General features: G+C 43.9%; 1 protein-coding gene across 1 annotated transcript in view; it reads left to right on the top strand.

The window, feature by feature from the left end:
• Positions 1 to 1,885: 1,885 nt before the first annotated feature.
• The window catches only part of ADD2 (adducin 2), a 118,569-nt gene continuing 93,430 nt past the window's right edge, over positions 1,886 to 27,024 (top strand). Inside the window, exon 1 of the mRNA XM_032179077.2 lies at positions 1,886 to 2,277. The gene's annotated coding sequence lies outside the window, so the exon portion shown is untranslated. The remainder of the gene's footprint in view (positions 2,278 to 27,024) is intronic.

Raw genomic sequence — 27,024 nt, forward strand, 5'->3', positions numbered from 1 at the left:
GGAGCCACAGCACTCGAGTTTGATTCATCGCTCAGCCACCCACTAGCTGTGTGACTTGGGCAAGCGACTTAACATCCCTGTGCCTGAGTCTCTTCATCTATAAAATGGGGATGATAATAGTACCACCCTCACAGAGTTTTTGTAAGGATTGTGTGAAAATGCATGTAAAGCCCTCAGAACAGTGCCAGGAAACAACAAGAGTTTGCTAGGATTAGTGTGAGAAAACAAAATAACACACTAGGAAGAGAAATTTTGAGGGATGGAAATGACTGGGGTGACTTATGAAACCTGCTATTTCTAACAAAAATTCTCCATTCTCTTTGGGGGTTCTATTAAGATATAGAGCCCACCTTACCTGTGACTTCTGAGCTCTGGAGAAGGGGTTCCCTGTTTCTCAGATCTCATCACCCATTGGCACCAAAAGAGCTACGGCTGCCAGGAATGTCTCAATAAACATAACACTTCCTGGCTTCTTTGATCAGACAGACCTAGGTCCTGGGGTGGGGAGGGGAAGGGGTTTCATCTTGTGTGGCTGAGCTTGTAATTCTTCTAGCAGGTTTTGACAGGAGAATGGGGAGAAGTCTTGTGGTCTCAGTGATTCTGAATGAGAATGAGTGAGAAGCTCTGAGTGTGGAAGCAGGGTGCAGGGACCAGGTATGCATGTGTGTTTCTTGTAAGGGAAGGGGGGCTGAAGCAGAAAGACAAGTTTATCCTGGCATCTGAAACAGAATTTCTAGGGTTGTCATTAGCATTTTCTTTTCTGAATCAGTAGTATCTCTCAGAGTGGTGTTTTGAAAGTGTTAGTGTGCAAAGGAATCACTAGGGCTGCTTGTTAAAATTGCCAATCCTGAGCCCACCTCCAGAGATTCTGGTTCCACAGCAGCACTGTGGTGGGGGCCAGTGACTTTTGTGGGGGCGTCTGAGGGCTGTGGTGCCCCAGAACCTGGAAGGGCAGAGGGGCCATGATCAGGTTTCGGATCAGTGGCCAGAGGCTTTTCTGGAAGCTGTACATTTTCACAAGCACATTTTCAAAAGCCCTTGGAGAGGATGTTGATTGAGGGGAGTTTTGGGGACTGGTGGAGAACATGGGGGTGAAAAGTCCAGAGCTACCTCTTACACCCCTACTCTCTGAGGGCCAGGCCTTGAAAGTATTGGAAATGGGAGGTGCCTTAGGTACACTGTCATTTTACAGAGGAAGACGACGAGGCCCAGAGAGGTTAAGTGGAGTGATTAAGGTCTCACAGCTGGTTAAGAGCAGCTCTGAGACGGCAACCGAAGTATTTTGGTTCCCTATCCAGTTCCCCACTCACCACACACCTGTTCCTTCTGGGGCGGGAGACCTGAGGAAGGAAAGGAGTGAGAGGAGAATGTAGTGAGAGTTGGAGAGCGTTGGGTCCACAGCCCCCAAGGGCAGGGCCACAACAAAAATTTTGTCCTGGTTGAAAAGGGAGTGAGAATCAGGACAGGGAGAATTTTGGTTTGGAATTCAGTCAAACAATTGCTATTAAAATCACTAAAAGAATTATCTTCCGAAGGCTAGCTGTCCTTTCCAGACGAAAAGAAATATTCCAAGTGTAAGACTTTTGCTTTCTTCCTTTCAGGGAGAATACATTCCCCCAAGGGAGCTCTGTTTCAGATTTTCTCCCTAGTAACAGACTCCCCTGCTTAGCTCTGGCCATCCCGGGTAGTGAGTGGTGCGGGGCGGGGGTGGAAGGGGGCTGGAAGCCTGGCTAGGGGGGTCTGCGGGGGCGCTACGGGGAGGAGGCGCTGCGGGGAGGAGAGGGGCGCTGAGGGGCGGTAGGGGGGGCGCTGCGGGGCGGGGCCGCTGCGGGGCGGTGGGGGGCGCTGCGGGCGGGGGCACTGCAGCACCGTGGCCCTCGGGCGGCCGGCGCGGCCCGCTGGAGGGGGCGCTGTGGGCACCGCGCAGCGGCCTTTTGTCAGCGCGCAGGGCCGGGAGAGCTCTCATTTCCTCCCAGCCTCGTGCGGGAAATGGTTTTAATTCTGACGGCAGGGCTGTGAGGGACTAGCGGGAACCCGAGCCTTTTGTCAAGGAACTGCGGGGTCGGTGGCCAGTCATCCCCGCCGCCGCGGAGCCGCTGCACTGCTGGGGGATCTCCCAGCAGCTCTGACGAGCGCGGGCTGCAGCATGGGCAGAAAACGCTGCTCTGCAGATTAGCTGGGTGGATTTTTTAAGCGCACCCCACCCCCCAAACCCATAAAATAAACAAAACCAACCCGCAGTGGCCGACCGGAGATAGCTAAGATGCCGCGCAGGAGGTAAGGGTCTGGGGAGCGGGCCTGGTGGGCTGCCTGAGGTCGCTAGTCTCCTGTCGCGGAGACCCTGGCATCCCAAGGCCGGGCGGGAGCCGCGTGGCCCAGGTGGGGCGCGTCTGTTGCCGAGCGCGTCGGTGCTGCAGCCCTGGCCGGCAGCCGTGTGTTTTGCGCCTAAAGGTTTCTGGTGATGATGTAGCATCCGAGGCTCTTAGGAAATCAGGGCTGCAAGCACTGGCCCCTGCTTGGGGATGGTGGGACCCTCGCCCGGAGCGTAACGCCTGACAGGTGGGGCTTTCTTTTGGGTCCGAATGGAGGGGCGGCAAGCCTCGCCTCGCCTAGCCGGGCGGGGCCGCCCCTCCCCTCCCCTCCCCTCCCCTCCCTTTCCTTCCCACTGGGCCGCCGCCCTCCGGGGGAGCCGTGCGAGGAGGGCTTGGCGGGTCTGGGCGCGTCCCCCGGGGCCTCGCGATCGCTGGCGGCGCTGCGCTCAGCCGCAGTGGCCGGCCGAGCAGGTGCGGCGTCGGCAGCCGCCTACATTGAGATCGGGGCAACCGGCACGTGAGCGGGCCTCGTGGGTTTGGATTTTATGCGGCTCCACCACTTTGGAGGGAAAAATCCCACTGTACCCGAGGGGGTCTTGCCAGTCTGTTCCTCTCTTCCATCTTCCCTCTCCTCTCCCTGCCTCCCCTCCCTTTCTGCAGCCGGGGCGGAGGCCATCTCCAGTCCCGGAGGCGGGAGTCGGTGTCTGCTTGTTTTTAAATCACACCACAGCCTACCTGGTGTTGGGGGGAAGGGAGGGAGGGGCAGACTGCTTTAGGATGCAGATCAGGCTCTCGGGTCTGGCCTATTGTCTTGCCTTTTCTCTTCCTTCCTTTTCTCACCCCAATCTCCATCTCCTGCCCAAAAATAAAAATAGAAAATAGGAAATAGAAATAGAAAATAAAAAAGCAAGCTCCAGCCCACACCATATCAAATTCTTTAAAAAAACTGTCATTTATCTCTGACACATGATTATTACCCATCTGTTTCCTTACACCCACTCTTCCCTCTTGCCGTTTGTCGTCCAAGATTCAACTGACTCAGATGCGCTTTATCGATAATAGAAATCAAATCTCAGTTTCCTAAATGCACATTTCGTGCTTCCTGAGTAACCCAAAAGGAGTGGTTGGTCTGGCATCCTGGCAGAAGCAAAGGGATTGGAGAGGGTGCAAGCAACTGCTTTCACGTCTAGTTTGTGGGTCTAGCTGGGATTCCTGAGATGTTTAATTTGTGCAGTGAGGGGTGTTCTCATTAATGGGATTAGAAAAGTATGTTCCATTTTAAGAGAAAAATAGCAAGTCAGCATTTGAAGTAAAAGTGTTTTAAATGAATCTGACCAAAGAGAACTATGACGTTTCAGACTTGCAAATAATATCGCCATTAGCATATGAATAATATACTTTAGAGACTTAAAGGGGGGGTTTAGACCATTTAATATTTTTACTTTATAATGTTCTACTTTAATTGTGTAATGTGATCAAACTTTGTAGAGACTTTTCTCCTGTAGATCAGGATCTTGCCCAGCCTTTCTTCCCTACTCCTCCCTGCATAGGACACAAGTAAAAGCAAAGTTTTCATTATTAGTATGATGTCAACACATTTTGAAAAACCACTAAAGATAAATTATTCTTTGATCCAAAATCCATAAGAATTTTGTAGTAAGCCCTGTGTTCTTTCTTGTCCACTAAATTGCCTAGCCTTATTAGAAATATGGTTGTTACATACACAATGTACAACAATGCTTGACATGATATGCTGTGGTTTCTAGGCTTGGATTGAATTTGTTTTAAATATTAGTATAGTGTTGGAATTAGCAAATCTCAGCTATTCTTAAGGTCAACAGATGAACAAATGTGTTTGCTGGCAGTGGGTTTAGTGTTAAGATTTTAAATATATATAAAAAAGACTAGTAGATATATTTATTTATTACCACCTGTTCCACAAGGGATTTAAGATAGTTTACAGGGATTCATAAATATGGCAAGGCAGCCTAACTTGGAAGTAGTTGGGAAAGAAAAAAGGACACTAAGGGTGGAGTCATAAAATGGTCTTAAGCCTGAGGCTGATAGAAAAACATGAGCATGAGATCTTCTACAATGGCTACCGGCAGGAAACAAAAACAGCTCTAAACTTTCTTGCAGCATAAGCAAAAAAGAAATTGACGAACCCATGGCTTATATGTTTTATTTATTTGTTAAACTCATTCACACACTTCTTCACTCAACAAACATTCAGTGAGGACTTACTACGTGCCAGGTTCTGTAAGACGTACTGGGAACAAAGGGATAAAGCAGATGGACGTGGTCTCTGTCTAATGGGCTCTTAAAGACAAATGCAAGAAATGGGCACTCATCAAGAAATCGCTCAAATCAATAATTACAAATTGTGATAACAGCTGTGTGGGAAAAACACAAAACACAAAACATTATATGGCCAGAACATAAAAACACAACAATTCTTTTTTATTTTTTATGTTTTATATTTTTTTGAGACACAATCTCACTCTGTTGCCCAGGCTGGAGCGCAGTGGCATGATCTCGGCTCACTGCAACCTCCACCTCCTGGGTTCAAGTAATTCTCATGCCTCAGCCTCCCGAATAGCTGGGACTACAGGTGCGTGCCACCATGCCCGGCTAATTTTTGCATTTTTAGTAGAGACGGGGTTTCGCCATGTTGGCCAGGCTGGTCTCAAACTCTTGGCCTCAAGTGATCTGCCTGCCTCTGCCTACCAGAGTGCTGGGATTACAGGTGTGAGCCACTTTGCCTAAACACCAGTTCTTGATTCCGAGACCAGAAAGGAATTTTTCATAATATGACATAGTGTTTGCAATGATGCCTTCGATCACCTCCTCATCAGACACAAGGACAAGTTTCATAGGGTTGTTTTTTACAATGGCCCTCAGCATGAGCTAATGATATCATGCCACAGGTCTCTCAGCCCCCTGGGGTTCTGAAGATATATGTATTTTGAAGGATCTGTGTATTCTTTGACATTAGTGGTTTTATTCCAGTGATAATCTTTTTGCGGAGTCTTGCTCTGCCACCCAGACTGTTTGAGTAGGGATCTTGCTCTGTTACCCAGGAGATGCAGTGGCATGATCATAGTTCACTGCAGCCTGGACCTCCTGGGCTCAAGCGATCCTCCTGCCTCTCCCTCCTGAGTAGCTGTGACCACAGGCATGAGCCACCGTGCCTGGCCTATTCCAGTGATAATCATAAATAATTAGCAATAAAAATGTGTTCTGGATCATCTTGATGGCAAGGCTGAAACCAATGCTGGAGTCTGCGTTTGCCTTTGTATCTTAACATTTGAGCCATGGGCAGGCCTGGTGGCTCCAGTCACAGCCCAGGTGAAGGGAAGGGGAGTTGGAATAGTGGAGAGAGTGAGTCTACACAGGACACACACAACTTGCCAACTCCAAAAGAACAGCTCCTGGCGACCACTGCTCTATTGGCAGGGATTGAAGATCTCATGCCAGTTCACCTTTGTATGGATCAAGTTTGCAGCAATTTATTAACAGCAGATGTAGTAAAAACACAACAGAAAAGTTGCTGTTGTGGATTTTAACAATATTTGAATTAGATCTTCATTTAATGCATATTTAGTAACTCTCCAATAGGTACCTTACATCTAAGAAAATGAGATGGGGCCGGGCACGGTGGCTCACGCCTGTAATTCCAGCACTTTGGGAGGCCGAGGCAGGTGGATCACCTGAGGTCAGGAGTTCGAGACCAGCCTGACCAACATAGTGAAACCCCATCTCTACTAAAAATACAAAAATTAGCTGAGCATGGTGGTGGGCAACTGTAATCTCAGCTACTCGGGAGCTGAGGCAGGAGAATCACTTGAATCCTGGAGGCAGAGGTTGCAGTGAGCTGAGATCACCCCGCTGCACTCCAGCCTGGGCAACAGAGCAAGACTCCATCTCAAAAAAAAAAGAAAAGAAAATGAGATGGGTAATTTGTTTTGATGGTTAAGTGACACCAGACTGTCTGACTTCAAAAATTATTTTTCTACTTACTAGCTGTGAGAGTTTAGGCAAGTTACTCAACCTCTCTCCTGTTCAGTTTCTTGTAATAATATAGGAATAAATATATGGCATTGATTGCATGGTGATATTATAAGAGTGAGTTGTTACATGTGAAAGACTTACCTATTGCAACAAATTAATTTTATTACTTTGATATTTTAAAGTTGATAGTTGTATTTGTACATTGTTTTGGCATTTTAATACTGTAAAAGCTGTAAAGCGTAGGTGTGTAGAACTGGTATTTATGAGTATATATATTTAAGTTACATTTTAATACAAGTGACTTAGGTCAACCATGAGGTCATGAGAAATTTTTTCCACCAAAAGGGATTTTTATATAGTTTAAGCATTTTGAACTATGTACAGGGATACACACAGATTCTTGGAATAGAAATTTGAATCTTTAGAAGAAGAGACTGCAGCCACAATATTTGACTCTACATACATTGGCTGCTACAATTTTAGCCTGAAATAATTTTAAAGCAGTAATATGAAAAACTGCCTGTCTTCAATGACAACCACCACGAAATCTTCCAAACTCGAAAAGCACTCATGGAATGGCAAGCTTCTAGTAAAGATTTCATCCCCGTCTGTCTTCCGAGATAAACTACATAGGAAAGCTTTGCCAATGTTACTGAAAGAGACGAAGAGAAAGTGTATCCTCTGTGGAGTCTAAACTTCAGTTGTATAGATTTAAACAAGTTTATTGATTATATTATTCAAATTTATTTTAAACTTTTCTTTGTAGCTAAGTGATCTGTCAAAGAATACAAAAGATGTTAGTCTCAAATGATATTTTTGGCTGGGTGTGGTGGCTCACGCCTGTAATCCCAGCACTTTGGGAGGCCGAGGCGGGTGGATCACCTGAGGTCAGGAGTTCCAGACCAGCCTAGCCAACATGGTGAAACCTCGTCTCTACTAAAAATACAAAAATTAGCTGGGTGTGGTGGTGGGCGCCTGTAATCCCAGCTACTCCAGAGGCTGTGGCAGGAGAATTGCTTGAACCTGGGAGGTGGAGGTTGCAGTGAGCTGAGATCGCACCATTGCACTCCAGCCTGGGCAACAAGAGTGAAACCCCATCTCCAAAAAAAAAAAAAAAAAAAAAGAAAATGATATTTTTGACCACTTTCCTTTTGCTATGTCCTTTAGCATGTCTATATACCTTTAAATCCATATATATATATAATATACAGTTATATATTTATTTGATATATAATTATGTAATTATATACTATAAACCTGTATTTGTGTATATTTTATATGTTTTTACATAGTTATATTTGATGCTGTATTACTTAGGGCCCTGATTATCCAGGACTGATGGGTTTTCTGGGATGAGGGATTTTCAGTGCTAAAGCTAGGACAGTGCCAGGCAAATGGGGATGACTGGTTATCCTCTGTGACACAAACGTTGTGACCCTTGACTCTCCATTGTGGGGTGAATCTTCCTTATTTCCAGACCTTCTTTGTCTCATTGTATTTTTATTTTTGTCTTAAATTTTACTGTGTGATAAGAAATCTGGTCCTACCTTCTTTCTGTTTTCATTTCCCTGGCGTGATGCTCATTCTCTTTCTTCTTAAGCTTTCTTCTTTTATGTCATTTTGATTTTTGTCTATTTTAAGCATCATAATTGGATTTTTAATCCAATTGTGACTAAATTTACATTTATTATATGTGATACAGTCACAGATCTTCTAAAATTTTATTTTACATTAAAAAAATTCCAAGCTATCTTCCCACCCCCTTTCTTAACTCAAATGTAGTGTAAGAGTCCCTTGTTCTTTAGATAAAAGGGAAATTTTCTGCCAATTTTTTTTATACTAGTCTTCACTGACATTAAAAAATATAATTGTGTTGGCCAGGCACGGTAGCTCACACCTGTAATCCCAGCACTTTAGGAGGCCGGGGCGTGTGGATCATGAGGTCAGGAGATCGGCCATCCTGGCTAACATGGTGAAACCCCGTCTGTACTAAAAATACAAAAAATTAGCCAGGCGTGGTTGCGGGCGCCTGTAGTCCCAGCTACTCGGGAGGCTGAGGCAGGAGAATGGCATGAACCCGGGAGGCAGAGCTTGCAGTGAGCCGAGATTGCACCACTGCAGTCCAGCCTGAGCGACAGAACGAGACTCTGTCTAAAAAAAAAAAAAAAAAAAGTTGTGTCTATTTGTTCTTCCATAAATAATGAGAGATTTAGTATACTTTAATTCCTTCCTTCCTTCCTTACTTCCTTTCTTTTTTTTTTTTTTTCTGTCACCCAGGCTGGAGTGCAGTGGTACGATCTCACCTCACTGCAACCTCTGTCTCCTGGGTTCAAGTGATTCTTGTGCCTCAGCCTCCTGAGTAGCCGGGATTACAGGCACCTGCCACCACACCCGGCTAATTTTGTATTTTTAGTAGAGACCAGGTTTCACCATGCTGGCCAGGCTGGTCTTGAACTCCTGATCTCAGGTGATCCACCCGCCTTGGCCTCCCAAAGTGCTGGGATTACAGGTGTAAGCCACCGTGTCCAGCTTTCTTTTTTGTTGCCCATCTACCCCCACTAACTTTTTGCCTTAAAAACATTTTGGCTTTTAGATCCAGATTATTGTCTTTAAAAAAAAGCAATGCATGCTTTTGCTTTCCAGAATTATTTTTGACCTTATATTATGTTTCCTAACCATACTAACAGCTGCTATCTAGACTGAGAGTTATATAGGTTACAACACTCAGTCCATTTCCTATGCTCAATCTTCATTTTAACTTATTCCTTGATTAGCTGGAATCTTTTTCAGGAAAGGTAATATATTCCGGTAGTTCTTGCTTGCCTAAAAACTTCTTTATGTTGCCCTCTCACAATAACATCATCCTTTTGGGGCATACACTTCTTCATCATAATCTTTTTACCTAAAAACTCCAAATATTATTCTTTTGTCTTCTGGCATTTTGTGTGATGGAAGGTAAGTTTGTTGCCAACTTTATCAAAATAACTGTATGAAAGTCCACAAAAGTTTTGTTTCTTTCCCTTGTAATGACTACTTTATTTAAAAAAACCTTAAAATATATAAAACATAACACAGATATAGGAAAGGACATGAAACGAATGTGCAGTTTAGCAAAATATTATAAAGTGATTGCCCATGTGACCACCATGCAGGTCAAGAAGCAGGACACAGCCAGCTCCTAGAGCCCAGTGCACCCTCGGACCATACCCTGCTTCCCCCTTGAGGTAACCACTCACCTTCCTCTTATGGTAACCATTTTCTTGCTTTCTTTTATAATTTTATAATCTAAATTTGCATCCTCAAAGTACATCAGACTTGTTTCTCTGAAACTTTAAAAAATTAGAACTGTACCATTTGTATCTTATTCATTGTTATAACATCTCCATGGTGACTACTTTGATGCTTGAAAAAATATATATCAAATTTATTCCAAGAGTATTTGGAGCCCTGCTTTGCTTGTTGCTCTAAAACTCACTTTGTCTGATGATTGGGGAATCCAGCACAGCCAAGAAGGAAGTGGTTTGTGTAAGACAGTGGTCAGTTTTAGACAACATGAGTTTGAGGTGGGGATGGCCAGCAAAGAGGCAGACGTATGCATGTGTCACGGCTGGGACCCGAGATCCGAGTTGCAGGTTCACTGTTATAAACACACATATGTAGGTTTCAAGATGGCATCATGGACCTAAATATTTGCCTTTTCTTCAAAATGACCAAAGACAAATATAGTAAGGAAAACATCGATTTGGGTTTTAGAGAAGAGAACAAACACTGGGCCTAGATTCTTTAAGGACTCCGTAAAAGTTAGAGTACAGATGGTGCCAGCCAATATCAACCAGCCCATGAGCATCAACAAGGGGCTTTCCTGGGAAGAAGCAGTGATGTCTTCTCAGCTGAGTGCCAGTATCCCCAGGCTCAATGAAACAGGGCTAGATGGGCTGTGGTATGGTCAGTGGGATGGGGATGAGGGATATAAATCTAAGGGCCCTGGGAAATCTATCAGCACTGCCACCTTGAATGTCAGACCCCCCCATCTTAGTCTGCCTGTGTTGCTACGAAGGAATTTCCAAGGCTGGGTAATTTATAGAGAAAATGTTTACTTTACTCATGATTCTACTGGCTGGAAGACTGGGCAGCTTGTGGAAGCCTCAGGCCGCTTCCACTCCTGACAGAAAGCAAAGGGGAGCTGGTGTGTGCAGAGATCACATGGCAAAAGAGGAAGCAAGAGGGGAGGGAGATGCCAGGCTCTTCTTAACAACCAGCTGTCATGGGAATGAAAAGAGTGAGAACTCACTCACTACTGCAAGAATGGCTCCAAGCCATTCATGAGGATCCGCCACCATAACCCAAACACCTCCCACAAGGCACCCCCTCCTTCAGCATGAGCTTTGGAGGGATCAAATATCCAAACCATAGCACCCTCAGTTCCTCAGACGTGTGCTGAGGGAGCTCCCAGTAAAGTGGGGATTTAATATATCCAGCTTCAAACAAGATTGATTCTGATCACTTCACCAGATGCAGCTAAAAATAAAGATACAAAAGTACATAAATAAACGCTACTCCACCCAGCAGTAAATACCTGTAATATATTTGATCTAACATAGGGCCTCATCCTGCAAGCTTCCAGGGCAGGATCTGGAGATCAGGGAGCTTAGGATCTAGGTACCTGAATACAAATTTCAGTGCTCCATTTAATACCTAGAATGGTTTTCTCTGTGCCTTTCTTCCAGCTGTGAAGTGGCTGAAAAAAACTTTCTAGGCCAAGTAGTAAATCCCTGTGGCTTCTATCAGTAGCAGCCTTAAGGACCATTTGACATCCTTCACCCCATCCCCATGGCTCCCTGAATTGATGACAATTCTAGTAGTTTCCATGAGTCCAGGCTAGACTTTGGTTTCCATGTCCATGTTGCCTTCCATTCTGCCTGGGCTACTTTGCTTGGATTCCTGTTTCATATGGCCACACTGCCCCTGGCTGAAACGCTGGATTACTTTAGAGTCCCCCCACCTTCTTCCCTACTTCCAGCCCAGTCTTCCTCCATCCATAGTTTATTATTTTTATGAGACAGGGTCTCGCTCTGTTGCCCAGGCTAGAGTGCAGCGGTGCAATCATGGCTCACTGCAGCCTTGACCTCCTGGGCTCAAGCAATCCTCCCATCTCAACCTCCCAAGTAGCTGAGACTACAGTGTATGCCAACACGTCTGGCTTATTTTTTTTTTTTATTTCTAGCAGTGACGAGGTCTCACTATGTTGCATAGTTGATCTTTTTAAAACAAAAATCTAATCTCATCATTTCTCTACCCTCCGGATAAAGCCCAAGCTCCTTACCTGCCTCAACTGCTTTTCCTCTTTTTCCTTTATGCTCTACCCCCTAGGTAGGCTGAACCACTCCATTTTTCTGAACATACTTTCCCACCCTCCCAACCCTTCCAAAGCAACTCTTTCCACCTCCTTATATGCCCTCTCACCACCTTTTATCCAGCCAGTTAGTTCTTTTAGGAAGCCAATAAAATAGACAAACTTCCAGAAAGCCTAATTAAGATACAAAGGCAAAAAAAATCACAAAGCTAGAAATGACATATGGAGCAGCATGGAGAAAAGATGTGAAATCTCAAGAACACTGTGCATTATTGTATCCCAACATCTGTGAAAATCTTGATGAAATGGACTATTTCCACTGAAAATATGCATTGCCAATATTTACTCAAGAAATAGAATGTTATGTTCCCAGATGGGAAGAACCGACGTTATAAAGATGTCGATCCCTCACAGTTCCTGCCGCATGGATGGCAGCCTCCCTGGTAACCGGAAGTGATGGAGATTTGTTCCTATTTTTACATTCCTTCGGTAATTTTCTGTGGAATTTTGAAAGGGTCATTAAATGTTTGTGCTTGATTGTGAATCATTTTATTGAAGGGAAAATCAATACAAGGGCATTTGAACGTTATTTTTAAATTGTTTTTCTCAAAGAACAAATGAAGTTATTAAACTTTGAAATGCATGGAAGCTTTATGAAACACAATTTCATTTAACAATGGAAGTGATTTTCTGCCTGCGTTATTTTATTGAGTATGAATTTTATCATGTTTGCTTTCTTTACTCGGCGTGGAGTCTCCATAAGAATATCTAGGGGTTTACTTTGAAAAATCTACTGTGAAAAGACAGGAAAAGTGAGGGCGGGTTCGGTTCTCTCCTCCTTTCCTCATGTCAGATGGCAGAGCATCCATACTGATTATCTCAGCATCCCTTTTTTTAGAATTTATTTTCCTTCCCTCTTAACACCATATTTCTCTTAGATCTTTCCAACACCCTCATTTGTGTCTTAAATTAGCTACATCTGTTACCATAGTTATGCAGTATCCAGCTTAACCATTCCACACTCTTTCCTACCATACTGTGTGCGAGACTTCCTCTCTCTTATTTCATAAAATATACCATTATTTTTCTTTATTCTTCTCCTGTCCCCAAACTTTTAGTTTTTAAGGCAACACTTGTTCATACTTAATGAATCAAATAGGACGGAAGGTCTTCTAATAAAAGGCAACAATCTCTGTCCAAATCCACCCCAAATCCCTTATCCACAGGCAAACCAATGTTAGCTGTGTTTTTTTGTTCTGCTGTAGATACCTCTGTATCTCAAAATAATATGCATGTACTGCTGTTTCGGAATGTATCAACTGTGATCATTGTCTAGTGACTTTCTGCCGTAAAAATTAAGGTTGAACCAGCTGGGCGCGGTGGCTTATCCCTGTAATCCCAGCACTTTGGGAGGCTGAGGCAGGTGGATCACTTGAGGTCAGGAGTTCAAGATCAGCCTGACCAACTTGGTGAAACCCTGTCTCTACTGAAAGTACAAAATTAGCTAGGTGTGGTGGGGCATGCCTGTAATCCCAGCTGCTTGGGAGGCTGAGGCAGGAGAATCGCTTGAACCTGGGAGGTGGAGTTTGCAGTGAGCCGAGATCGCGCCATTACACTCCAGCCTGGGCAACAAGAGCTAAACTCTGTCTCAAAAGGAAAAACAAACAAACAAAAAACCCTCAAGGTTGAAGCTTACTTGCACTACAACTCCATCTCTTCACCTGTCTTCTGGCCATCCCCACAACTCCAGACAATAGATTCATTACAACCAGATTTCCCATTCCATCCACTGTTGATCGTGTCACCTGACTCTATGCCATAAATAAAGCTATTACCACCACGTCTCCTTGCCTGCTCCCTCCTTCTCTAGCTGTACATTTACTTTTGTACTATCAAAATTGATAAAATACTGTTTCCTAGCCATGGTTGTTTCTATGATTTGTCTATAAGGTAATTAAAACAAATGAAAACTCCTAACAGTGTTCAGTATCTGACTGAGTTGATATTGCTTACTGCATAATAAGTAGCATGCTAGGATTTCATCTTTCTCAGGACTCCAATGTCTCAATCCAGGGTGGAATTCACATGAATTGTTATCTGGGGCCCCGTAAGTGACCCACAGAGATAGACTTTAATCTGGGGGCACCAATACCATCATAGTATGGCTCTAGTTCTCTCCTGCAGTGTGTGCAGTTTCTCTAAGAAGACCCATCTAGTGATTGAAGCTAATAAATCCAGAAAGAACAGTGTATGCGTGCTATTTTGAGATAAAGAGTTAACTGAGTGCCTGACTGGGGACCGCTGTATGTTGGGGGAGGAGAGGTGGTAGGCAGGATCTGCTGCTCTGTATAGAGACCTGCAATTTGTCCCTGTGTTCAGCCTCTTTTATTTTTCTTTCTTTTTTTTTTTTTTTTTTGCTGAGATGAAGTTTCACTTTTGTTGCCCAGGCTGGAGTGCAATGGCACGATCTCGGCTCACTGCCCCCTCTGCCTCCCGGGTTCAAGCGATTCTCCTGCCTCAGCCTCCCAAGTACCTGGGGTTACAGGCATGTGCCACCACACCTAGCTAATTTTTGTATTTTTAGTAGAGGCAGGGTTTCACCATGTTGGCCAGGCTGGTCTGGAACTCCTGACCTCATGATCTGCCCACCTCCCAAAGTGCTGGGATTACAGGCGTGAGCCACCGCGCCCGGCCGTAAACATTTTTTAAAATAGATAAATTTGACCTGGATAGCAGCCAGTTCATTTTTATGAGGAGAGGGAGGGAGGGCTAAATAAAAAATGTTTAAGAAAATGTGCATTTACATTTGCTGGAGGTGTACTAGATGATGAGTAATTGGTCATAGTGGTAGGTAAGTGTATGGTTCAACCCAGCTCATCAGTCAGTCAACAAGTGTTTACTGAACACCTTCTATGTGTGGTTACTGTGCGGTACTGGGGATGCCACGAGCCAGGAGTTTACACTCTAGTGAGGAGAGACAGACACTACGCATAAAAACAAACAGTGTCAAGCATTGATACCCATTATGCAGAAGATACACTCATTTTAACATGAGGGAGGAGGCTGCTTTAGCCAGAGTGGTCAGGGAAGGCTTTTTTGGGAGGCAGCAGTGAGCCGTTGCAGGTGGGTTCCTGAGATGGATCAGAGGATAAGCTAGTGCTGGCTGATTGCAGGCATTTTCATTATGCTATTTGAGGCCACATCATTGGCCAAGAGTGGAGTGAAGAGGGAGTCAGGGAGATTTGAGATGAGAAGGTGGGAAATGATCCTGTTGAAGAGTCTGTACTTTGAGAGAAGGGCAGGTTGCTTGGCAATGTTAAGAAATCATTTGAAAGGTGTAGAGGGTAATTTGAAGTGAGTCCAGTCCACAGAGTTTTGTGCAAGGGTCAATGGCTCAGTGCAGGCAGGGGCAAGGTCACATAGGGTTTAACTAAGGGTGGGGCTCTGTGAGGTAGAAACAGTGGGTGGGTGAGAGGGCAGAGGAGTTAGAGGTGTTTTGCAAGGGAATGGTTATCCAGCTGGATGGTTTAATTTAAACTACATGAGAAGAGATCGGAAAAGTAGAGTTGGAGATAGGTAATTAAAAAGTGATTAGCAGGTATCAGAGATGTTGGAGAATTGCTAGGAGGTGGGGTGCCAGAGCTGGGCTGGAAGGGGATGGTCAAAGAGTAGGATGTTGACATCCACACATTGAAGGTGGTGATCTTGGTAGCAGCAAGATCTAGGGTATGACCACGGGAGAGGGTGACCGAGGCTGGGGTGGAAGGAGAGATAAGTGGCATTGGAGGCCATGAAGATGTGATGGTGGGTGTCGGGTGGATCACTGTGTAGATGTCAACGTCAGCAGGAATGAGTAAGGAGAGTGGTGGAGGGGAAGATGGTTAGCCAGGAGCTGGAGTCCTCGGAGAATGAGAGGAATGGCTGGGCAGTAGAGGAGAGTCACAAGGAGGAGTGACAGGAAGTCAAGTTGGAAGACTGTGCTTCCAAGGTGATGGGGTTTTGAAGGAGTGGAAATAGAGGTGACTATAGGGCTCGAGGAGATGTGCACCCAGGCCCTGAGTACCTTGGATGTGGAAGAGAGTGCTGTGGGGCAATAGTGTGCTGTGGGAGAGCCACATTTTAGCTTCTTCGTTTGTGGATCACAGAATTGGGCTTTATGTAGCTGAATTTGGAAGTGCTGTGAAAAATTATGTGATTGCTCAATTCGATTGGTTTCCAAGCAGGAAGGAAGGTAACCAAGGAGGCATTATTGACTTTGGGCTTGTTCAAAAGTCAGTTAAAGGCAATTAACAGTACTTGGTGTTGTTTACCAAAACACTTGTCTCAGGAGGGATCTCCTAGCAGTTCTTGTGAATTGTAGGAACTCCCTCCCTTGAGGCATCTTGTGTTTTCATGTCATTAATTCCTGCCTCACCCCTCAGCCATAAATCTCATGGAGGGTATAGAAGGCTTCTGTCCTTTTGTATCATCATCTTGCTGTGGCTCTATGATGACTCCCTTGTCTAGCCTTGTTCTGCTGACAGTGACCTTTAATGTAATAAAATGCTTACAGGAATAACGAGAATTGATGGAGAAGATGCACTTTCTTGTGATTTATGCCTCTATGCATTAGAACATGAAGACATTTTGGAGGAATGAAGCATGTTATGGGAGAGTGTAGGGTTTTTCAGATGCATGGCCGAAAATCTCAAAAAAGCATCCTGTGCTACCTGGCAATTCTAAGGCATTTACTTTCCCACTTTCCAGAATGACGAATTCACTCCTCTTTTCTCCAAATTTCCTTTCCTCTCCACCCCACCCACCTTTCTGGGTGCCTCCAAATTCATTGAGAAACAGAAACAGTGAGCCCAGAGCTCTCCCGTCTTCCCACCCCCCAGCCCCTGACACACATCCCTGACATGCTGCTCTGGGTTGAGTGGCCCCTGCTTCTATCAGAGGCCATCTTTTTTTTTTTTTTTGCACACAAAACAAAAAACATTTTCTAAAAATACATACAAACAAAAAGATGCATATCAAACATATTAGGAACGTTGCACATGGGAAGACGGTGAATAGAAATGGGGGGTGGGAATTAAAGAAAATAAATGAGAGAGGGACTTTGTATGGATCAATGATAATAACTCAATCCTCTATTTGACAAAGAAGAAGGAGAAGGAAGAGGAAGAAAAAGAAAGTGGGATAAAGGATCAGAAAGGGAGGAAAATAGAAAAAATTAGAGTATGACTCCAAGGTAGACCTGTTTTGTTGTCGCTGGGTTGGGTGGTTGGTTTGTCTGTTGTATTTTTCATTTGTTTTGCCCTGTTGGCCAGGCTGGTCTCGAACTCCTAGCCTCAAATGATCAACCCGCCTCGGCATCCCAGAATGCTGGGACTACAGGCGTGAGCCACCACGTCCAGCCCCCACATTGCGTCTGGCCTCCGTGGTAGACCTCCCAGGCGGGGTGGCCGGGCAGAGGCGCTCCTCACTTCCCAGACGGGGCGGCAGAGGCCATCTTTTCTTCTGGGCTCTGGGACCTTTTCCATCTTACCATCTCAAAAACACCACCATGGCAATTGGCCTTTCTCTTTTCTGCATCATCAACCTCCTTCTTCCCTCCCCCCTCCTCCCATTTCTCCCTTTATGTTCTCCTTGAAAGAGTTGCCTTTGCTCTGTATCTCTTCCTGTTCCCCACTGTTTATACTTGTCCTCTTTATGGCACTGAGGCTATTCTTGTCAAGGTCATTGAAGATGACCTCCATATTGCCAAATCTAATGGCCTCTTCTCTGTTCTTATCTTACTTGACATGTCAGCAGCACTCAACACTGTTGACTACTTCTTAAAACATTTGGATTATCTGGCCTGGAATGCTGCCCTTTTCTGGTTTTCCCTTGCCTCACTTGCTGTTCCTCCTTTTCTTCTGTGCAGTTCCTTTTCTTCCACCAGACCTCTAAGTGTGAGAGAGCTTTGCCCTGCACCACTTTGTCTTCCTTATACACTCTCTCTGGTGAGCTCTTTTGGGCCTTGGCTTTAGACTTCATTTTTGTGCTGATGAATCCAAAGTCCCTATCTCCCCACAACTCTACTTCATTGCTTCTGGAAATTTACTGTGCACACTGATCACCTGGGCATCCTGTTAAAATGTAGATTCCGATCTCATTTGTCTGGAGTGGGGCCTGAGAGTTTGCATTTCCAATAAGCTCCTAGCGATGCTGATGTTGCTGGTCTCCTGATCTTACTTTGGGTAGTGAGGCTGAAAACCTGTATACCCAACTGCTTCCCTGACATTTCTACATGCATGTCTTACAGGCATCTCAGACCAAACCTAAATACCCTGTTGGAGTTCTTGATTTCTTTATTCAAACCCATTTCTCTCTGCATTTCCCTTGTGTCATCATCCCAGTTGCACAAGCCAAAGATTTTGGAGTTGTCCTTGGTTTCTCTTTCCTTCATTTTTTCATCCAGTCTATCAGCAAATTCTGCTGGCTCAGTCCTCCAAAACATATCCCAAATCTTTCTACTTGGCTCCATTATAATAGTAGTAGCTGATATTTATTCAGTACTTCCTACATGTCAGGCTGTGTTAATGACATATATTTATATTTATAAGTATTTAAAGTCTAATCATCACAATAACCCTATGAGGTAGATGGTATTATTCTCATTTCTTGGATAAGAAAAGTGGACACATAAAAGGCAATAAATAATTATTTGCGGATTGAATACATGAATAAACTTTATAACTTATAACTAGGTAACCCTACATAGACCTGCGGTTTATGACCTAAAAAACCCCAATTTATTCTCTTGGTTTATTTTTCTCCCTTGTTGTAAATATAATACTCAATAATGCTATTGACATGCTTAGAGAATTAGGGTTTCTGTGTCCTTGTTAGGCACCAATGACATTGCAAATGTCCATTGGCAAATGTCCAAAGGGCATGTGTATTACAGAATTTGTAGCGTCTTTGGCTTTAAACCATTTTTGACAAAGGCTATATGCATTTAAGGCACTAAAAATGTTTATGTCTGATAATTACAATGTCTTGATGTGCCTTGCTGAGACATCGTGTCTTGTGTGTCCTTGTGAAAAGCGGGGACTCTTATATTTCCCATCATATCCTCGCATTTTCTGGAACTGGTGAGATATCTTGAGAGAATGACTTCAAGCTCCAAGATGTGTTCCTTTTCTTAAGTTTCCTTTATTTTGATTGATTTTGAGAATATTGTTCTCTGTGCTGGTTATCACAGTTACAGTGTGTGATGATGAATGATTGGTGCTCTGGATAAAACAACCTAAATAATCAAGTAGATGGAAACAAGCTCATATGACCAAAGTCTAAAAGAATCGAGTTGTTTAGATTGGAGAGGAGCAGTTAAACAACTACTTTCTTATGCCATTTATTGTAAAGGAAATCTTTAGTAAGCTTTTTCATAAAGTAAAGACATCTTTTGTAATGTGAATAATTAACCTAGTTTTAGGAGTGTAAGTTTCTTTTAAGAATAGGAAAGGGAGATACATTCATTTTTGTCCTAGTAATTTCTATCACAACCCTCCAAAAGAATCCTCCCTTTTAGGACTTTTAATATGCTAAGGCAAACATAACACCAAACGTAACACTATATTCCTTTTTCTAGTTTAGTTCAAAGAGACATCCTAGGAAGTAAGATTTTTCTATATAAGTGCACTCAGAAAAGCTAACAAGGTACGCTAAGCATTAGTAAGGGCCTGCTGCTCCGACCTCATCCCAACCAGCCCTGCCCATGTTTAGGTTTCTGAGTAACAAGCGTCAACTGTTATACACCTGAAACATTCCCTCTGGAATTCCAGAGTGTCAAAGTGGAAGAGATCAAACAGATCTTCCATTCTAACCTCTTCATTATAGAAATCAGACGCATGAAGCTGAGAAAAGATAAGGCACTGATCCAAGGTGAGGCAGATAATTAATTGCAAATTCAAGGTTCCTGACAAGTTTTCCTTTAGGGCATTTATATTCAAATGTCAGTGTCTCCCATTTTTAATGTCAGAGTTTTCAAGATGCTATTTGATTTCAAGGAAAAGTGACAGGAAGAATATCAATTTTTTATAAGAATGTAAAATATGGTAGAGGAGCTAGGGTGTGGGGAGGCAGTTTCTCTACATGGCCAGGTCTCAGTGTTGACCCTTAATTCTCATTCCTGGACACAGGAAAAAATTATAGTGATTTAGACATGGTTATAATGCTACAGAGTATATTAGTTCCCCAGGGCTGCCTTTACATGGAGATGGCTTAAATGGAGATCTCCTTAAATGGAGATGGCTTGACATAACAGAAATGTATTCTCTCTCAATTCTGAAGACTAGAGGTCTGAAATCAAACTGCTGACAAGGCCATGCTCCCTCTGAAGGCTCTAGGGTACTCCTTCCCTGTTTCTTCCTACCTTTGGAGGGTGGCAGTAATTCTTGGCATTCTTTGGCTTGCAGCTACATCAATCCAGTCTCTACCTCTGTCATCACATGGTCTTTCCTCTGTGTGTGTGTCTTCTCTATGACTTTGATGACTAAATGTTCCCATTCCTTGTAAGGATGCTGACCATTGGATTTAGGACCTACCCTAATCCACTATAACTTCATCTTCACTTGATTGCATCTGCAGTGATCCTGTTTCTAAATAAAGACAAATTCACAGGTTTCAGGTGGATATGAATTGTTGGGAGACACTTTGGGGACATGAATTTTGGGAGACTTTTATGTTTCAACATTTGCTAAGAATTTATGTTTGTACCTCCTGGAAAGGCATGATATTTCCCTGGTTGAGAGAAAGAAAAAGAAAGAGTGAGCATGAGCATGTGCACACCTGGAGCATTGTTTCCTAAGGTATATTTGGTGGGACATTATTCCCAAGCGATGTAACATGAAATAAAAGTGTCCGTGGCCAATAGAATTTGGGAGACACTGTACTCTGCCCCCCCTCTCAAGAGCATCATCAGGCACCTACCATATAAAAGGCTCAGAAAGGTCCTGTAACAAGGACCTGTGTTTACCCCACTAATCCCCAAACTGATTGGACAGGAAAATCTTTTGTCTGTGTGACACTCTATATTGGTTAAGAATTCGCCAGGTGCGGTGGCTCATGCCTGTAATCCCAGGACTTTGGGAGGCAGAGGCGGGTGGATCACGAGGTCAGGAGATCGAGACCATCCTGGCTAACACAGTGAAACCCTGTCTCTACTAAAAATACAAAAAATTAGCTGGGCGTGGTGGCGGGCGCCTGTAGTCCCAGCTACTCGGGAGACTGAGGCAGGAGAATGGTGTGAACCTGGGAGGCAGAGCTTGCAGTGAGCCGAGATTGCACCACTGCACTCCAGCCTGGGTGACAGAGCAAGACTGTCTCAAAAAAATAAATAAAAAAATAAAAAATAAAGAATTGCCTCCAGCTGCATGAAGCAGAAACCTAGCCATAGTGGCTTAGCCAAATAGGGTCTTATTTCCATTCCCTAGAAAGTCCAGAGGTTGGCAACCCGGGGCTGGTGCAGCGACTCCTTATGGTACCAACGTGCCAGGCTCCTGTCTGTCTGCTCTGCCATGCTTAGCAGGTGGTATTTTTTATCCTGAAAGTTTGCAGCTACTCCATTTCCAGTCTTTTAACTAGCTTCTAGACACGGAGAAGGAGGAGGAAGAGGTGAGGGAAAAGGATAGTATTTCCATCAGGAAATTAGACTTTCTCAGAAATTCCCAGAAGATTTGTGCTAACACATTATTGACCAAGACTGTATCAAATGGTTGCTTCTAGCTTCAGGGAAGGCTGGGAAATGCGGTTTTTTTTTTTTTAGCTGGCCATATTCCCTGATAGGGAGGAAAAAGGGGAGGTGAATATTGCCTAGCTAGCAGTGACTGCTACACATATAACTTCCCCTGGCATTAGTGACCAGGAAGTTGCCCTTGTTAAACATTTGTCGTAACTGTCCTTCACAAGAGAGTGCTTCCTATGCAATTTTAGGTTTTTAGCATTAGCCTCTCATATGGTTTGGCTTTGTGTCCCCACCCAAATCTCATCTTGAATTATAATCCCCTATTCTCCATGTGTCATGGGAGGGACCCCATGGGAGGTAACTGAATCATGGAGGTGGTTCCCCCCATGCTGTTCTCCTGATAGTGAGTGAGTTCTCATGAGATCTAATGGTTTTATAAGCGTCTGGCGTTTCCCCTGCTGGCTGTCATTCTCTCTCCTGCCGCCTTGTGAAGAGGTGTCTTCTGCCATGATTGTAAGTTTCCTGAGGCCTCACCAGCCATGAAAAACTGTGAGTCAGTTAAACCTCTTATCTCTATAAATTACCCAGTCTCAGGTATTCCTTCATAGCAACATGAGAACGGACTAATACAGCCTCCAAGTTTGATCCTGCCAAACAGGGTCTGTACTGAGTTAGTTCAAGTACAGCTCAAGCAGTTTAAGTGTGCCCATACTCGTATAGCTCAATGCTGCACTAAGTGCCTTTTAAATTACTTAATGGCTTGAACTGTGTTGCACTCCTAAGCTAATTTCATTTTCTTTAATGTGCTATAATGGCATTTGGGACTTACCTCTCTACAAACCTCTAAAATCCTTTGGACATATAGCTGCCACATTTAAAGTAAATATACTTGAAATGCATTGTAGAAGCAATGCTTTCTTCTGGCCAGCATTTTAAGTGGTGAAAAGACAGAAGCTTTCACCTTCTCAAAGAGTGGCTCAGAGGACCTTGTCAGTGGCAGGGGTTTTCAGTGATCACTTCTGTGGTCACACATTCTAATCACCAGGGGAGCCAAAGAGCAAGTCTCCATTCCCAGGTAGGAAGTGCTCTGCTTTGGATCTGGATAAAATGGACCTGCTATGAGGAGCCTATTGTGGCAGGAGAAGCCATAAAGATCTTTGTCTTTTAGTTCTCCTTGTTTTACCTTAAATGGTCAGAGAGGCCACACAAGACCAGAAGGAAGGAGTCCAGTTACTGCAGCATAACTCAGCTTACTTTGATGAATAGTAATGTCAATGATAGCAACACAGAGACACAGAATAGATTCCAAAAAAGGATTCCTTTTTTTTTTTTTTATCAGTGTTTGAATATGTGACATTTCTAATTTTACCTCTAAATACTTGGAGTGAGGAGGAGGGCAGGACCCACATGATAAGGCAATCATGTCTTCAAACTTAAGAACAGAAATTTTCTTCACAAGTGAGGGCATGGTGTCCCAGGAGAAAAACTATATGGAGGTTGTGCCATCTCCATACCCTGCTGTGACCACAAGCTCTTTTTTTGGTTCTGGGTGCAAAGATTAAAAAAACACTTGTTTTTCCTATCAGCAATAATATGTCAAGATTTTTAAAAAACCATTAAAAATTTATGCCATTATAAATTTTCAAGGAAGTGCAGATCACATAAAGCCTCATATCCAAAGGTGGCAGCTGAACAGAGCAAATGCCTTTGTACCATTTTGATTGTTGACCTGCTATACAAAAAACAATTGAATTTCAAATTGTAATCCCATTGAGTACAAAGGAAACAATTTGTTTTCAAATTTCCACTGAGTAATGTTTCAGAAAGGTCAATCCGAGATTATAAGTGGCTCCCAAGTCACTGGCCCATAAAGAGATACTGTCCCTGGACACAAAATGTGTGTAGAAGATATAAAGAAAAGGGTAATGTAGCAGAACACAGGATGGGTTTCTCTTGCCTGAGTGACTCTGCTGTGGCATTATGGGAAAGCATGGCACATAATGGGTGAACACATAGCATGATAGGAAGGCACATAGCATGAAGGGAGAGCATGTGGTGTGATATAGTCTGTGGCATGATGGGAGAACACATGGCATGATGGGAGAGCATGTGGAATAATGGGAGAGCACACGCATGATGGGAAAGCACATGGCATTATGGGAGAGCACATGGCATGATGGGAAAGCACATGGCATGATGGGAGAGCATGTGACATAATGGGAGAGCACATGGCATGATGGGAGAGCACGTGGCATGATGGAAGAGCATGTGGCATGATGGGAGAGCACTTACCATACAGTTCTGGATTGTAATCTTGAGGTTCAGCTTTCTTGTTTAAATCCATATTGGACTCTTAGGCTGGGCATGGTGGCTCACGCCTGTAATCCCAGCACTTTGGGAGGCCAAGGCAGGCGGATCATGAGGTCAGGAGATCCAGACCATCCTGGCTAACACGGTGAAACCCCATCTCTACTAAAAATACAAAAAATTAGCTGGATGTGGTGGCGGGTGCCTGTAGTCCCAGCTGCTCGGGAGGCTGAGGCAGGAGAATGGCGTGAACCTGGGAGGCAGAGCTTACAGTGAGCCAAGATGGGCGCCACTGCACTCCAGCCTGGGCGACAGAGTGAGACTCTGTCTCAAAAAAAAAAAAAAAATCCAGCTCCTGGAGCGCAGGGACCATTTGCTAAATCTTTGCTGTCTCTTAGCACTTAGCCCAGTTTTCAAAAACTGTGAGAAGAGTAGACATTTGGAGAACAATGATGCCTAAATAAATCTATCCAAAAACATTTGGCTCAGATGCTAACTTGGCAGGCCCAGGCTGTGGGTCAGTGGTGGGAAGGCCAGGCATGGGGGCTGTTGCTATCTTGCCAGAGTGTGGATGAGACCTGAATTCTGAGGAGGCAGAGAAATCCCAGAGGCCAGTGGACTCAGTGAGTATCCTAGGGCTACACAGCTGACAAACTAATAAATACAAACTTGACTCCAATTGTTTTCCCTCCCGGCCCAGTGTTTTCCCATCCTACTCTATTGGGGAATTGGTAGAGTCAGATTGCATGAGTTAGAATCCTAATTGCCCCCAATTACTAGCAATGGGAACTTGCACATGTCTACTCACCTCTCCTACTGTTTCCTCATCTTGGTAGTACCTACTTCATTAAGGTTATTGTGGGGACTAAAGGGTTAATGCTTGGAGTTAGTGCCTGGTCCCATGAATGTTCCATAAGTATTAGCAGCTGCAAGCTGTACTACTGCTGATGCTTTTTAATGTTTGCATATTCTTTAAAGCTCCAAAAGGAAAAGGAAGCTGAGTAGCATGCTAGGTACTGTAATCAAAGAGAACTATTCGGGAGATTTACCATGGTAAATAATTCCACTACCCACTGATGAGTGCCCTCAGAGCTCATAGGAGAGGCCTATTAATTCTGCTCCAGAGATCAGAGAAAATCTCACAAAGGGGTTGACATTTGAGCTGGGCCTTACAAAGCAAGTTGGATATTCTTGCTTGGTTTGATTCCTTCTTGGAAGAATCCCTTTAATCACAAAAGCTATTTTATTTATTGGGTGCTATTTTACAAGTCATTATTACAATGACAGTCTCAGTAGCTCATTATTGAGTTCTGGAAAAGGGATATCTATTATTTACGACTTTTCCCTGTCATTTACATAACCTGTAGGTTTTCAAAATAGATTTCACAGTGAATTTAGATAAAAACAGTCCTTTTTTTGACAATAACTTACATTGAGTGATATTTATGTAATATATACAATTAATCTGTTTCTCTAACTATTGGCTACAGGGGTTGGACTCAATTTATCTCCTCTCTGCAGGGTCTTTTGTTGTCCTTGGATACCACCTCACATATGTCCCTGAGTATATAAACTGATTAATCGTAAAGATGGTGACATTCCTTGGAGTAATTGGACATTATATAAAAAGCATCTGCTGTGCTTTCTCAAGAAAGAGGGGCAAGCAATCTACTGTTCCCAGCTGCTCTCCTGGGAGGGTTTTTGGTGAGGCTATAGTCTGGCTTTGGATCTCCTGCCCCTCCTGCTCTCCCAGCACGTGCCGTTTTTCTGTTTTGTGTGGGGTTGTTAGAAACACTGTGAACCTCAGAGAGGCGGCCTGCATCTCAGGAGGAGACCAACCCCCTCACATCTAAGTACAATGTTCACACTCTGAAGGCCTCGTCTCACATCTTAACTTGTTCCCTCTCCTCTGATTCTGTGCTTTGTGGCACTGTCCAGAAAGGAGTGTGGGAATAAGAAAACAACAACAACCCTACAGCAAGAATGGGGTTGGGGTACTTTAATAGTTCACCTTGAAATCTTTTTTTTTTTTTTTTTTGAGACGGAGTCTTGCTCTGTCACCCAGGCTGGCGTGCAGTGGCACTATCTGAACTCACTGCAAGCTCCGTCCTCCGGGTTCACGCCATTCTCCTGCCTCAGCTTCCCGAGTAGCTGGGACTACAGGCACCCACCACCACGCCCGGCTAATTCTTTGTATTTTTAGTAGAGACAGGGTTTCACCGTGTTAGCCAGGATGGTCTCGATCTCCTGACCTCGTGATCCGCCCACCTTGGCCTCCCAAAGTGCTGGGATTACAGGCGTGAGCCACAGTGCCCGGCCGTTCACCTTGAAATCTTAAATTCAGGTCCATTAACTGATCCAATGCTCGAAAGAAGACAATTAGAGATACATTCAAGTCACCACCAAGTCCTGTGTTTTGTTTTGTTTGTTTTTGTCCCCTAAACATCCCAAGCCTATCCACTGTTCTCCAGCTCCCCCAGGCCCTGAGTCCAAGCCCGGTCTTCCCCACCTGAACATTTGCTGCTGCCTCTAACTGACCCCCACACGCCAACTAGTGACCCATCCTCTATTCTATTTTTCAGTGTGAGCATTCAATATGCAAATGGGACCTTGCTATCCTCCAATTTAAAGCCCATTAATGTTTCCCATTATTCTTAGAAAAAAGGCAGAATTCCTCTGTGCTCGAATCTCACAGACCTTAACCTTTGCCACTCAGCTTCAGCCACAATGGACTTCTTTCTGCTCCTTCAACTCATCAAATGCTGTCCAGCCTTCGAGCCTTACATTAGCTGTTCCCTGCACTAGGAATGCCCTTTCATGTCATTTATATCTCAGCCTTCCACCTCTTCAGAGGGCATTTTCCCTTTTTCTCCCTGTCCCAGCATGTCTATATGTATTGTCCACACATACAGCTATAAAACCACATACACACAATTTAGTTCAGAACCGTTTGAATGAAGTGCAGATATAATGCTATAATAAATACTTCAATGTGTGTTTCCTGAAAACAAAGACATTCTGTTACATAATTACCCAATACAATTTTTGGTAATTGTAAACTAGGCAATTAACATCGACAAAACTTTCATAAACCAGGCAATTAACATTGGTACAATCCTATTATCTAATCTATAGGGTTTATTCAAATTTTGCCAATTCCAATTATTTCCATGGTGGTTACCAAATGGTGAATATGCTGCCCTATTTTAATTCTTGTCATAGTTCTTATAACTCTGAGTTTTAAGAGTGTAGGATGTATTATCCATTTAGGATGTAAACACTAAAAATAAGCTCCTTACCTGGCCTGTTTACTACTGCATCTCCCCTGGCAT

The sequence above is a fragment of the Hylobates moloch genome, unplaced genomic scaffold (assembly GCF_009828535.3).
Source record: "Hylobates moloch isolate HMO894 unplaced genomic scaffold, HMol_V3 SCAFFOLD_15, whole genome shotgun sequence".
NCBI lineage: Eukaryota > Metazoa > Chordata > Mammalia > Primates > Hylobatidae > Hylobates > Hylobates moloch.